The sequence below is a fragment of the Peromyscus eremicus genome, chromosome 19, assembly GCF_949786415.1.
Source record: "Peromyscus eremicus chromosome 19, PerEre_H2_v1, whole genome shotgun sequence".
Taxonomy (NCBI): Eukaryota; Metazoa; Chordata; class Mammalia; order Rodentia; family Cricetidae; genus Peromyscus; species Peromyscus eremicus.
Genome location: NC_081435.1, coordinates 49795598 through 49810419, shown reverse-complemented (window position 1 = coordinate 49810419; position 14822 = coordinate 49795598).

Sequence of the window (14822 nt, the reverse complement as noted above, 5' to 3'; positions counted from 1 at the left end):
AAAACAATAGGCAAGTCAGGAGACCGGAAGTGAGACTTCTGAAGGAAATACTTTTTGTCACAACCCAAATCACTTCATCATTCGACAGAGCTCTGTCCTAGTCCTTCTCCAGTCCAGTGAGGAAGCATCTTAATCCCAGGGGTGTTACCCCTAAGAAAAAGCAACAGTACAGCCTCTTCAGTAGCAACAAATTCAAGGATATCAAGCTTTGAGCTACATTCAGGGGACGCTTGGCTGGTGTCACCTGTTCCAGGTGATCAGTGACTATAAATCTAACAACAAACAATTCTTCAGTCTGGAGGAGCTTAAGTCTTGGCTTTGGAATTTAATTTGTTTTGTCCCCGTCACAGCTCTTTGTCTCCTGCCCATCCCCCTACTCCTGTAGCCAGAAGGACTACGAGGCTTCTACAAAGTTGAGTTCTATGTACTTTTAAATCATTTTTTGAATTGAACAGTCTATGAGGCATGGAGGTGGGTGCTCATTTAGGAAAATTAACACCTAAGAGAAAACTTTCACACTGCAAATGATGCCTCTTTAGAGTGAGATCTCCAAGTGCATTTAGGATTGTATATTTTAGAGAGTGGGGTTTTAATGTGTTTGAATTTGTCAAGACTGTGAGTCTTTTTACATTATTTATGATTTTAATGGGAGATATTGGGGATGAATAAGAAAGGAAGGGATGAGTCTGAATAGTGATGTGTTCACGTGTCAAGTTGACAAGGGGTCAGTTAGACTGGATGATTTTGTGTGTCAACTTGACCCAAGCAGAAGTTATCAGAGAGGAAGGAGCCTCAGTTGAGGAAATGCCTCCATGAGATCCAGCAGTAAGATATTTTCTCAATTAGTGATCAATAGGGAAGGGCCCAGCCCATCATGGGTGGTGCCGTCCCTGGGCTGGTGGTCCTGGGTTCTATATGAAAGCAGGCAGAGCAAACCATGAGAAGCAAGCCAGTAAGCAGCACCCCTCCATGGCTTCTGCATCAGTTCCTGCCTCCAGGATCCTGCCCTGCTTGCGTTCCTGTTCTTAGTTCCTTCAATGATGGACTATGAACTGGAAGTGTAAGCCAAATAAACCCTTTCCTCCCCAACTTGCTTTTTGGTCATGGTGTTTCGTTGCAGCAATAGAAACCCTAAGACAGGGGAGTGAGTAACGCTCCATAAACTGCATACTTAATCATCTCCCCAGATATGCTGATTGCGTTTTTTATGTGGTTTTTTTGTTTTGTTTTTGTCAGATTGACCTAGAAAGAGGGACCCTCAATTGAGAAAATACCTTCATCAAGTTAGCCTATAGGCAAGTCTGTGGGGCGTTTTCTTGATTGATGATTGATGTGAAAGGGTCCCGCTCACTGAAGCTAGTGATCCTGGGTTACATTAAAAAAAAAAAAAAAAAAAAAAAAAAAAAAAGCAAGCTGATCAAGCCAGTAAACAGCTTTCCTCCATGATCTCTGTTTCAGTTCCTGCCTCCAAGTTCCTGTCCTGCTTGAGTTCCTGCCTTGCCTTCCCTGGATGCTATACTGTATGCAGGGTGTGTAAGCCAAAGAAGCCCTTCCCCCACCCCGACCCATGTTGCTTTTGGTCACGGTGTGTATCACAGCAATAGAAATCAAACTAGAATACCAGGTGCTAGGGTGTAGACAGCACCTGCACCATACTCTGGGAGCCCCTCTATTAGGTCTTAAAGCCGCAGTGTTCCCAATATGCCTAGCACAGACTTACCCTGGAGTTCTGCAAAGTTTGCAGGTTCCATCCCTGCTCCATTGCCCTTCAATCTGAAAAACCTTTCTTCATCTTAGAGTTGGGCCCCAGACTCCAGGGATGATAACTACAAACCCAAAGGCTGGAAACCCCAGATAGCTAAGATTTAAGTCTTCTAATCACAAGATCAAGATGGAGATATATGTGCAATTATGAAAATGGAGGAACCAGAAGCATGGGAGGGTTAGGGCTTGCCCACAGCACTAGGTACACCAAGTGGGCTTGAGGGACACCCTACTGGTTGTTGCAAAACGGCTCTTTCTCCAAGAATGATCTGGAGAACGAAGCATGTGCCCCTATTAGGGCCTGACCCAGGCTCCACCTTTTACCTTCACGCTAGTCCTAGATCTTAACTATAAAATACCTTTCAATTATTGTCTTCCTCACACAAGAGTAGGCCATACACAGCAAGCATCTGTTCTGTGGATGAGAAATTCTAACACCCAGAGTGTGGTATATCGGATGGAGACACAGATAGAACTTACGGTGATCTCTTCTATGTGATAGAAAGTAAGAACGTAGAAAGACGACCCAGAGGGTGGGGAAGGTAGAGACTGTGGAGCATTCTTGCCAGGGCCGAAATGCCAGGGTTAAGCTGACCAGACTTCAGCGAGCTTTCCAACTTTGAGTAGTCTACACATTTTAAAACTTTCTATAGCCTGTCCAAAGAAACTCATCTTCCAGACTTAGCAGGACTGAGGGCAGTTATGAATTCACAGAGACTGTGACATTATGTTCTGGACCTGTACAGATTCCAACCAGACAAAACTCCAGCCCTGGGAAAGGGAAGTGGATGAACAGTCCAATCCCTAACCAACGGGCCCTGTTTATAATTGATACCTACTGGGAAGTCAGTTTTCTAAAATGGAGCATCACTAGGTATATCAGCCCCACTCTAGGGCAGGACCCAGGCCCAGAACAGATGTCATGGTTTTTGTGGACTCTTTGTCTTGTTGGTTTTTCTTTCTTCTAGTTTGTCTGTTTTGATTTTATGTTTTGTTTGTTTGTTTGTTTGTTTTTGAGAGTGGAGGAAGGGAGGGAAAGAGGGAAGAAGGAAGGAAGGGAGGGAAGGAGGGAGGGAGGGAAAGAGAGAGGGAAAAAGAACATGAAGTCGGGTGGACAGGGAGATGGGGAAGATCTGGAAGAGTTGGGTGGCAGAGAGGAACAAATATGATTAAATATATAGTTTATAAAATAAATACATGTGATCCAGTCTGGATGTCTATGGCAGAAACCAGAAGGGACTGAATGCCAGCCAGACTTTCACTTCTCCTGAAGGGGCTGGGGTCCCTGCAGCCACCCAGCTTTATGGCTGTGCATCGCCCTCTAGTGACCAGGATGTGTCACTATAATTTTGTGACCTTTCTTGAAAATCCGAGTTTCTTATATTTACAGGTCAGGCTTGAGTGTAACTAAAAACTATTAACGAATCTCTATGGGCTCACTTATATCATTTATCATTTTGACACCTGACAACTTCATACATAACATATATCCAAGACAGTACCAGATGAAAGGCTATAGCAATGAGCAGGTCATAGATACCCCCTACCTGTATGTGTACATCCTTAGGAGGGGAGAAGATACTTGGTAACCACACCAAAGAAAGTCAAACACCACTATGAGGAGTTTGGGGAAGGAAACACACAGAGCTAATGTGGAATTTAAGAAATAGTGGCTTCTATTCAGGGAAATGTCTCTGAAGAAACGTCCCTGGGCAAGCTTTGAGCTGTATGAGCCTGAGATATTGAGGGCAGGTCAAGGGTACCTGGAGTAGAGGAAGGTACAAGGTAAGGCTGAAGAGGCAAATACATCACTAATTGCATCAGTTTCCCATCCATGTGAAAACGGGCCCAGAGAAGAAATATTGAGTACGTTACAGTGACTCAGCCCCTGGTGATGTTAGAGATGAGGTCCAGGTGCCCGAGGTAGACCCAGCAGGACACAAGGAGCAACAAGGTAGGAGAGGCATGTGACGGGTCATTCATGCTGACTGATAGAGGGACAACAGGAACTGTGAGGTGCTTGACAGGCCACTTGGGCCCCCCTACTCATTTGTCAGGTGAGACAATAGTCCAGAGAATGGCCTGTTTCGTAGGCAGTGATAGCTAAGCCCCTTCTCCCACATCCCCTGTATCCAGGTCCCCAAGAGTCAGAACCCTACCTCCTACAGCACTCCCCCTTTGCCCTGGGTTCTCTTAGTCTGTGATGCTTCAGTCCCAGATTCATCATTATTACCCTGGAGTTCCAGGTTCCACATGGACAAGCTGTGTGCACCGCCCCTACTCCACCCTGTTCAGTTTATTCCAATTGTTCAATGGCAACTGAAATTCAAACCAAAGAGTGGAAAGTCAGAGGTGCAAGAGAGCACAGCATGGGCTGCCTGGCCACTCCCAAAGTCAGGGCAGCCTGTTGCTCTGAAGCCAGAATCTTAAGACTGAGAGCAGAAGAGTGAGCAGTGTTAACTAGAGTGTGCACACATGTATACTGTGTATGCATGTTTGGGAGCATCTGTCTGCCATAACTGTGTGAATACCCAGGTTTGTATATGTGTATGTATATGCCTACTGTGCCCTCTCTCCCTGCAGAGTCTCACTACCAACTGTTCTCTTGCCTCCAAATCCTGACTAGGCACCGCACGTCTCCCAGCCTCAGCTTGAACACTCCCAACCTTCGCCAGGACCACTGAGAACACTGAATGCTGGCAGTCTGTGTCCTGATCTCTCTGGACAGCCATACTCAAGAACCCAGAAGCCGAGGACTGTCTGCCTCACTTTCTCCCAGACAGCTTACGCAGCGTCCGTCTCTAAGAAGGTGCCCCAAACCATCTGATGAATGAATAAGTGAGTAAATGAAAGCAAATGACCTTCCCCCCCCCCAGCTGCTGCTTTTTACCGTCATGCCTGTTTGTCATTTCTATGTCCCCACCCCACCCCCTTGCCTCCTGCCCTCTTGATGTCTAACAGGGGCCTGATTACTGTTGTAATCTGGCCCAAAAGAAAGAAAACAGTCTGTTCCAGCCCAGACAGTGACTTGTCGAGATTATTACTTGTGGCAGCTGCTGGTGTCTCCTGAACACCGTGGTGGTAGGGGGCGGGGCATGACAGTAAAGAGCTGTCCACATTGAAAAGTTAAACATTCCCTCTCTCTGGAATTTATGTCCTTTGTGAGTAGGAATATATCCGAAAGTTGATTTTTTTTTACATGAATTTTCGTAGTCTTCTGAGGCTTGGCTCCCTGGGAAAGTATACAAAATCACCACAGACTCCAACGCCAAAATTCTCTGCAAGGTATCTTAGGCATGTTTCCCATCCTGCAGGCAAGAAGGATCCTGGCATGCTCATAGATGGTACGTATGGATCCTGGAGATGCTCACTGATGGTACATATGAATCCTAGAGATGCTCGCTGATGGTACATATGGGTCTTAGAGATGCTTTCTGATGGTATATATGGATCCTGGCAATGCTCACTGATGGCACCTATGGATCCTGGAGATACTCACTGATGATATGTATCTCTTGAAGAGTCACTGTGCCTCAGGCTGTCAGATGATTTTGTTGAGAATGGTCAGGCTGATCCCTACCCTTCAACAGAACTAACATCCCAGTATAAAATGTGTAACTGTTCAGTTTATTCCAATTGTTCAATGGCAACTGAAATTCAAACCAAAGAGTGGAAAGTCAGAGGTGCAAGAGAGCACAGCATGGGCTGCCTGGCCACTCCCAAAAGTCAGGGCAGCCTGTTGCTCTGAAGCCAGAATCTTAAGACTGAGAGCAGAAGAGTGAGCAGTGTTAACTAGAGTGTGCACACATGTATACTGTGTATGCATGTTTGGGAGCATCTGTCTGCCATAACTGTGTGAATACCCAGGTTTGTATATGTGTATGTATATGCACCTGTATACATGTATATAGCACAAGTGTTATGTGTGTTTTTGCATGTGCATACTATGTCTATGTTTGTAAGGACTCTACATGCCACAAGTATATCATGCATAAATATGTGTGTCTATACACAAACATATGTATAAGTATGTGCATGCAGTTTGCAAGTGTCTCGTGTAGACAGTCTCAGATGCAATTCATCATCTCAAACTCCTCAATCTTCCCACCTCAACCATGGCAGGAAGTCAGACCTCATGATTCTCTTTATGGAGCAGTTTTATCAAACCTCTCTGGCTCACAGACCATTCCAGTAAGGAACAGAGAGATACCTAAACTCTCCCAGCTTGACTGTATGAATGTTATCCTGGTAGGCATGTGATGAAGGGTCTTCAGACCTGGGGGAAGGGAGCTACAGTTATTATCCGATTTTAGCAGAAGGAACAGGATGGGGGGAAAACACTCTTTGAAGGTTGCAGCTGTGGCTTGAACGTAGGTCTGTATGTTCCCTAAGTATGTGCTCTAACTCACTGAATTATTTCCCATTACACAGAGCAGGGACCTCTCCATAATTACTATTCCAGCAACACCCCCAGACCAGCACTCACTGAAAAGACTCCTGTGAAGAAGTCCCAGCCCTGTTCACCTGTGGACTCTCAGTGTGGTACTGGGAAAGTCCCCCTTCTTGGTTGCCCTGGAGAGTTCCCCACTTCTCTGCCGTTCTGCACGGACAGCCGAGCTCTGCCACTCCCACGCCGCAGACAGCTTACATAATCGTGCAAAAGCAGTTTCTTCCTCTCTAGCATGAATCGCACAGTGGCACACTCCCAGCCACTGCAGAGGGATTAACTGAGCTCGTGACCTCCTGGTGCACGCTCCCGTGCACATGGCTGTCACTGAGACTGAGGACAAGGGAGAACCGCAGGGAAAGAGCCAGCTGGGGGAACACTGACTGACAGAGAGGAGTTCACATGCCTGCTCGCCTTCTCGCTGCAGTGTGACCTTAGCTGAGGTTCACTTAGCTGTCCAACTTGCCTCCCTTGGAAAGTGGGAATTGAAAACATGCCTACTCTTTAGGCTTGTTGGAGTGGAAATGAGGAAGTGCCCTGAATGCTGTACCACTATTTCTATATATTGAGCAAAATCATAAACAAAGATTGGAATGTAGTTCTTGGTTGAGTACTTTGTGTCAACATTCCCATTTAACATTCCAAGGTAACTTTAGCCTATAGGTCTTTATTATCCCATGTTACAGAAGAGAACACCAATGCTCAGAGAGGGAAAGGAATTTTCCCAAGGTAACGCAACTAGAAGCCACAAGCCATGACTGAATTGAACGCTGCCTGGCTTCAAGTCCAAGGCATGTGTCCGCCCGGCAATTTTTCTCACACCAGGATAGAAAACACATGTGATAAGACTTCCTACATCCTCTTTCTGAGTTCACCCGGCCTGGCCAAGGTCTGATGTCTGAGCCCTAAGCGGGGAAACAAGAGTCGCAGGTGGGTGTGGCGGAGCCTTGAAGCCTAGTGCTAGAACTGAGTGCCCTCTGTGATCTGGAAGCAGGCGAGCTCAAGGGGGAGGGGAGTGGACGACAGAGAAGAGCTTCCGGTGTTGGTCCCACGGCACATGTGACACCGGAGTCTGTGCTAGCACAGGGCCGTGTGACAGGGAACAAGCCATTCTCTTTCTGCTAGGGATACCAGGTTGCCACTGGGCCCAGAGCCTGGGAACCCAGAAATCCCAGGACTAACTCGCGGCTCTGTCTCATGTCAGAGTATGGATTTTCAGTGTCTGCATGGAAGAAGTGCCAGTTTCCTCCCATAGAGAATCAGCAAAATCATGCCTGTTTCCTTGCATCACTGCAGAAACAACTAATACATGAGAGACTCGGGACAGCACCTCACTCATAGTAGGAACATAAACTTCTCAAATTGTGGAAACCGTGGGTAAGAGAAGGCTGAATGTTAGACTAGAGATGTCATTGACTATGACAGAACACCCAAAATAAAGCTGCTTTTGGTTCTTCTTCCTTCTATTTTATTCAGACAAGCTCTCATTATATAGCACAGACTGGTCTTGAATTTACAATCCTCCTGCCTCAGCCTCCCAAATACTGGGATTGCAGGTCTACATCACCACTCTCTACTCCAAAGTGGCTTCAATAAGCTTTATTAGTTTCTCTAGTGTGGGTGGAGGAGATTGAAGGCTGGAGTATATACCCCAAGAGCCTTTATTTCTTTCTCCCACCATTTTTTTTTTACATATTATCAATGTCTCCCCTCATATCCCAAGATGGCTTCAGCAGTTCCAGACACCACATCCTAAGTTACACCCAGAACCAGAAAGGAAAGAATAGAGAAATCTTTCTTATACCTAAATTGCTGTTTTATAAAAGAAGAAAATATCTCCCAGGAGCCTCTGAGAAAACGTCTTTTCCTGCCAGTAGCCAGAGATGGCCATGGGTCATCTCCAGCCCCTCTGGAAGGATGACTAGAAAAGCAAGGTTCTGGCACTTTTCATCACAGTCTAGAGTTGGACTACTTGACAAGGAGGGTGGAGAAGAGTGGGCAGACGGGCAGCCCCTGATTGCAGGATCGTCCTGAGAAGGTAACTGTGGGAGGAGAGTGCAGGAGCACAATGGAAGAGAGCCACCACACAGGTTCCAGACAGCATTCAGCATTCCCATGAGGGACAAGAGGAATAAGCCAATGCCTGCAAGTCAGGCCTAAAGTCAGAAAAGCAGAAGTCAATTATTTCAGAGAGCCCAGGCCTTACTCATGGCAATGCCAGGCAGGCGAGAGGAACATTAAAAAAAAAAAAAGCTCGTGGCTCTGACCAGTAACAATGACATTGTGTCGCCTACTGACAGCTCAAGGTCTGGAGAACAAGGATAGCCAACTTTCCTCCTCATTTTAAAGCTTTTTTTAATTAATGACAAAGGTAGAAGAAAACATTTGTTTGGAAAATGCCTTGATGGGGCTGGATCTGGTAGCACAAACCTACAATCCCAGAACTTGGGAGGCAGAGGCAAGAGGATCATAAATTTGAGATCTTGACAGAGAGTAGAGAGAAGAGGAAAGGTCAAAGGGACCAAGAAGGAGTGGGAGCAAGAACACCGAGCAGGCCACTTGGTAGTGAAGGGTTAGCGCTCCAGCCATGCTAGATCAAGAATGGTGTGTGTGTGTATGTGTGTGTGTGTGTGTGTGTGTGTGTGTGTGTGTGTGTGTGTAGTATGTGTCTTCCAATGCACGTGTACGTGCAAGTATGCATTCCGTGTATGCATATGGGTGTGGAAGCTACAAGACTATCATCCTCAGTGCCATTCCTTAGTAGCATCATCCATCAGCAGTTTGGTCCACTATCTTATTTTTGAGACAAAAATCTCTCACTGGCCTAGAACTTGCCAAAGAGGCTAGGCTAGCTAGCCAGTAGAGCCCAGGAATCTTCCTGTATCACCCCTTCCCTAGTACACAGGATTACAAGCACACATCACCATATGCCCAGCTCTTCTAATGTGGCTCCTAGGATTCAAATTCAGGTCCTCAAGTTTGCATGAGAAGCATATATGGAATGAGCTGTCTCCTAGCCCAATGGAACCTTCTCCATAAAGGTTCAGATGGTAAATACTTTAGGACAGTGGAGTAATATGACCTCTACCCCACTTACTCTTAGTAGACAGTGGCAGGTGAATGGGCTGGATTCAGCTCATCTTTCTACAGGCAAGGAGGGACCTAGGTTTGGGACCTGGGCTGTGTTAAACCTCTGTTCTACACAGCAAGTTGTCTGAGACAATAGCCTAGGCCAAGGTATTCATACTCTGCTGCCTATGGGTGTTGACAGGGACTGTGAAGAAGTGAAGCGAACTTGGGGAGGAGGCTGTGGCATGTGAACAACTCATGACTCATGGAAAAGAGTCGGTTACAAACACCAGTGTTGGCCGGGCGGTGGTGGCGCACGCCTTTAATCCCAGCACTCGGGAGGCAGAGCCAGGCGGATCTCTGTGAGTTCGAGGCCAGCCTGGGCTACCAAGTGAGTCCCAGGAAAGGCGCAAAGCTACACAGAGAAACCCTGTCTCGAAAAACAAAAAAAAAAACAAAAAAAAAAAAAAAAAAACAAACAAACACCAGTGTTTGATCCAATCGCTTTTCAGTAGAAACCAAAAATGCACACATGTACAGCTAGACTAACTGCTGCTTATTAAGTGATGGTCACTTAAGATTTTCAACCTGGGGGCTTATAGAGATGGCTCAGAGATCAAGAGCACTGGCTGTTCTTCCAGAGAACCCATCAGGGTTCAATTCCTAGCACCTACATGATGGCTCACAAACCTCCATAACTCCAGTTCCAGGGGATCCAACCCCTTCTTCTGGCCTCCAGGGCACTGCAGACACACGGTACATAGACAATGATGCAGACAAAACTACCATACATAATAAAATGATTTTTTCAAGTATTTTAACTCTGATACCGACCAAATCAAAACCATCTGGTGGCCAGGGCAGCTTGGCGGCAGCCAGTCTGTGACCTCTGGCCTAGAAGATCATCCTTCCTGAGTGACATGCTAGGACAACCAAGTACACATGATACATTTGGGTGGCAAGATCCAGAAAACTTAGCATCCTGCTAGTCTGAGCCTTTGCTAATGGAACGCCGAACTGCTACCACACGGCTATAAATCCAGGCATAGGAGAGGGGCCACTCTGCTGTGCCAAGGGTGTTCTCCTGTCTCATTAGTCTCTGCTTTTCCACAAGCAGTGGTGCCCTGTTCCTTCAGACGTTGGGGAGCAGCCCTAGCGCAAACCTTCACCTCAGAGAAGCAATGAGGTCACGTAATCTGCAAACCATAATACCACAGAGACAACAACTTTCTGGCTTCCTCAGCCCCAAACACTAACTCAAAGGCTCCAATACTAAGCACAGTCATCCTGTGGGTTGTTGGTTCCAGGGCCCACAACATATAATAAAATCTGCTGATGCTTAGGTCTCTTATATAAAATCTGGATTTGCATGTAAACTACATTCATTCTTTGACATACTTTAAATCATCAAAGATGAAGTCTAGTGTCTAATGCTGTATAAACGCTGGGTGAGTGGCCGTATCATTCAGCTAATGACAAGATGCAGATGTTGGTTCATGTTTAGAATAGATCCAATGCCTTTTCATGGTTTCAAACTGTGGGGAAGCCTGCAGTGTATTTTCTTATTTAGTGATTGATGGGGGAGGACCCAACCATTGTGGGTGGAGCCTCGGCTGGTGGTTCTGGATTCTATAAGAAAGCAGACTGAGCAAGCCATATGAGCAAGCGAGTAAGCAGCACTCCTCCATGGCTCCTGCATCAGCTCCTGCCTCCAGGCTCCTGCTCTGTTTGAGTTCCTGTCCTGACTTCCTTTGATGATGAACAGTGATGTGGATGAGTAAGTCAAATAAACCCTTTCCTCCCCAAATTGTTTTTGGTCATGGTGTTTCATCCCAGCAAGAGTAACCTTGACTACGACACATGATATGGAGGCTGACTGTCTTTACAGAGAGATGAATATTTCCAGCAGCATGATAGTCAGAGCAGACACAAGGTAAGGACTCTAGTCAGACATCTTCTGGGAACAAAGACCTGTAAGCTGTGTCCAGCAGCAAAGATGCCACCAGGCTGCAAACAGCTCAGCCTGTCACACCCTGCCCTTGCCTGTCTCTTTGCTGGCATCCTCACCTGTTGGTTGAACTATTGGACTGCCCTACCTGTTCTGATGACTGACAGTACCCTGAGTTACTAAGAGTGTCTATATCTCCTGTCTGGGCTCTCTTTGGTCCTGTTTCTGCCCTGCTGGCTAGCTGGCTCCTTAGCTATAAAGGTGAGCTGCCCTGCCTTCTCCATTCTCATTAAATATGCCTCCTTTCAGACCCTTCTCTCTCTTTTTTTCTCTCCCTCTCCCTAGCTTATGTTTTGAGACAGGGTCTAGCTATGTAATCCAGGATGGACTTGACCTGTGATCCTCCTTCTTTAGTCTACAAAGTGTCGGGATCATAGGTGTGTACCCACACCAATCTAGGACAACATCTAATTTATCACTCTGAAATTAGACAGTGAAATGTTTTCCAAAGCTATCATGTACTCTCGCTTAGTTCATAGACCTTTGGGGCTGCCTCCAAAACTCCCCAAAATTTACAGAGACATCTAGCTCACCATTCAAGTTCAAGTTTCTCTCATGTGCTCTCTAGATTTCTCCTAGAGATTGTCTTATGATAAGCAATCAGCCCAGGCAGGCTGGGGTTGAAGATCAGGACAGTATGGGGGGGAGTCACTCATCTTGGAGTATAGGAATGTGCTGTGTCAGCCTATCGCAGTTTGAACAAATACTGTGTCCTGCTGTAAATACAGCCAACAGATAGCAGATGGGGGAAGGAGATTTGAGGTATCAACACTGAGCAGTTCTAAAGGAGCTAGAAAAGAATTGATCAGATAATCCTAGAATCCTCAGGATCAGAACTTCCTAGGAAAAAGCCCAGAGGCTCCAATACTATGCGGTCAAGTTCATAGGCCTTGGTGTCAGACACACCTGACCTGACAGGGTCATGCAAAGACTCTAGCTAAAAGGCAATTTACTCCGATGAAGAGAGTGGTCACAGGGGACCTCTCACAAATGGGAAGAGGAGCCTCAGTGCAAACTGGAAGCATGCTGTAGCAGAAGCTGCTGGGAGTCTGGCCCAGATACCTGAACTGCAGTGACCGAGTTCTGAGGCATTCTCCTGCTCTCGCCTGAGACACTAAAGACTCCTCCTGCAGGGAGAACAATTCTAACAGGGCCTTCCCTTGCATCCTCTGGGTGAAGAAAATTAAAAGTACCATAGTGGGAGGAGAAGGAATCCTGGTTGGCCACGCCAGCAAAGCCTTACACAGAGTGTGAGACTCCAATAGAGAAACCAGAGGCCATGGGCAGATGAGCATGGCTTCCTGGGACCATGACTAACAGACATCCACTGTTGTGCAACTGCCATGGGCCTGCCTAGAAGACTGGCAATGTCCAAGTATCAAGGCCTTGGCACACTGGCAGACAAAGGAAGCCCTTATAAACATTTGTGGTTTTGACTATGGCTTCTGATCCTTCACCAAGCAAGATCCGCTCCCTCTAGAGCACGCCTGCTGAAGTATTGGCCCTGAGACCGTTTCCTTTGGAATCACTACCTGGAATGGGAACAATCTGCTGGGAGTTTCAGGAGCTTTTACTAGTCACCCGAGCATCTCTGCCATGAGAAATTCTGTAGCAGATACCCGGGGCAGAGCTGATTCCACAGAGGATATTGCACAGAATTTACACCCACATCCTCCATGCTGTCACCGTGCTGTCCTCTCTACACCCACGTCCTCCATGCTGTCACCGTGCTGTCCTCTCTACACCCACGTCCTCCATGCTGTCACCGTGCTGTCCTCTCCAGCCCCAGCAGACTGAGTGATCTGAGGTGCTGGCGCTTTTGCTCACTGACATCTTTAGGTCAGGAGAGGAATGGAGGTGCCTGAGTCTCAGACACTTTATCTCTTCTTAATCTTCGGTTAGGTCCAGATCAATGTCCTTAAACCCTCACACCAAACCTCAAAAACTCTAAACCACATCCCAAAGCGGGCACAGGGATGTGCATTTCATCACCCCCAGTTTGTAGCATTTCTACTGCTCTGAAAAGTCAGGGGTCTAAAGACATGTGCGCTCGAAGTTTTGAGTCAATCATGCAGAAATGCCTTTGGGAAGGTGATTGACAGCCCTCTGGCCACTCAATACCACCATGCCTTGAAGGACATCCCTGGATGGAGAACAGGTCTAACACAGGTCTCCACACTCACGTCTACCTCCATTGTGATATCACAGCTTAAGAGCTCTTCCACTTGGACACTTCTAGCCCCTCCCTGTCAAGCGGCCCCTTCCATCACATGCCCATTGACACACATACACTGAGACCCACCTTGAGCCAGTTTGCCAGTTAAATAATGGAAGGGATGTTTTCAATATTGCACGTTGTCCCAACTCATCACCACAGTGGCCCTGTCACACTTTTGTAATAACCGTGTGTGCTGCTGAGTCACTGGAAACCAGACAGTTTGTCTGTGTTGCACAGGATTCAACTTCCAATTTATATTTCCTGGGATGATTCTTGGTCCTCAGAAAGGTTAACTAGCTTTTATAAACTGCTGCTGTTAGAAATCAGGCACTCCCACAGTCTGCCTTCAGTGACCCAGTGCCAACAGCTCAGGTACAGAGCATTTGCACTGTCTCTGTGAGTTGTGTGACTTCCCTATGCCACACACATATCCTTTGAAAGGTCCCTCCTGGTATCACAGTTTTCTCTCTCTCTCTCTCTCTCTCTCTCTCTCTCTCTCTCTCTCTCTCTCTCTCTCTCTCTCTCTCATTCTCTCTGTCTGTCTGGCCCTATCTCTCTCTCATGTCCCCACTCCAAGTCAGCCTTTGGCTCCCCTCCCCCAATAAACCTCTTCCGTGAGATCTATTGCATGGTGTGATCTCTTTGTAGCACACCGTGGCCCTAACTTGCCAAAGGTACCTTCTGCAGCTTAATCCTAACAGTCCCCGGTTTGTGTGATGTTTATTTAGACAGATTCGATAAGGGTGTACACATTCAAATAAAATATTTAAATTCTGGGCACACAAAAAGTATCATCTGGCCTAGCTAGGTTCGTGTGTCTCAGATTTCAATGCTTTTGCTTTCATTTGCAGTGTTTGGGGAAGCAGTTAACAGTGCTGCTTGCCTCCTCTCCTTCCAAAGACGAGGCTGGTCCTGAAATATGAGGTTAGGTGATGAGGAAACCCAATTTATACCTCTCTGTCCCCCAGCTCTGCCCCAAAGGCAATGGCTCTCCATTACTCCTAGAAGTCAGAGGCAACCAGGGACAGTGGGAAGAGAAAAGAGAACACAGATGCATTCCACTGGGAGTCGGTGATGCTCCCCAACAGCAGGGTCCCTGGGACCTGAGGAGACCACAGGGACACTCACAGGATCCCAAGCCGAGAAAGCTCAAGCCAAGCCATTGTTCCTGGGGAATCTTCCCATCAAGGAGTCTCCTCACAGGACCAGCTGTTTGGCTGTGTTTAAACTGTCACTCAGCCAAGACAGCTTGGTGGCACGCCCAAACTCCACAGCCCGCGCCAAAACCTGTTTAAAACATCATTTGAACCCAACAG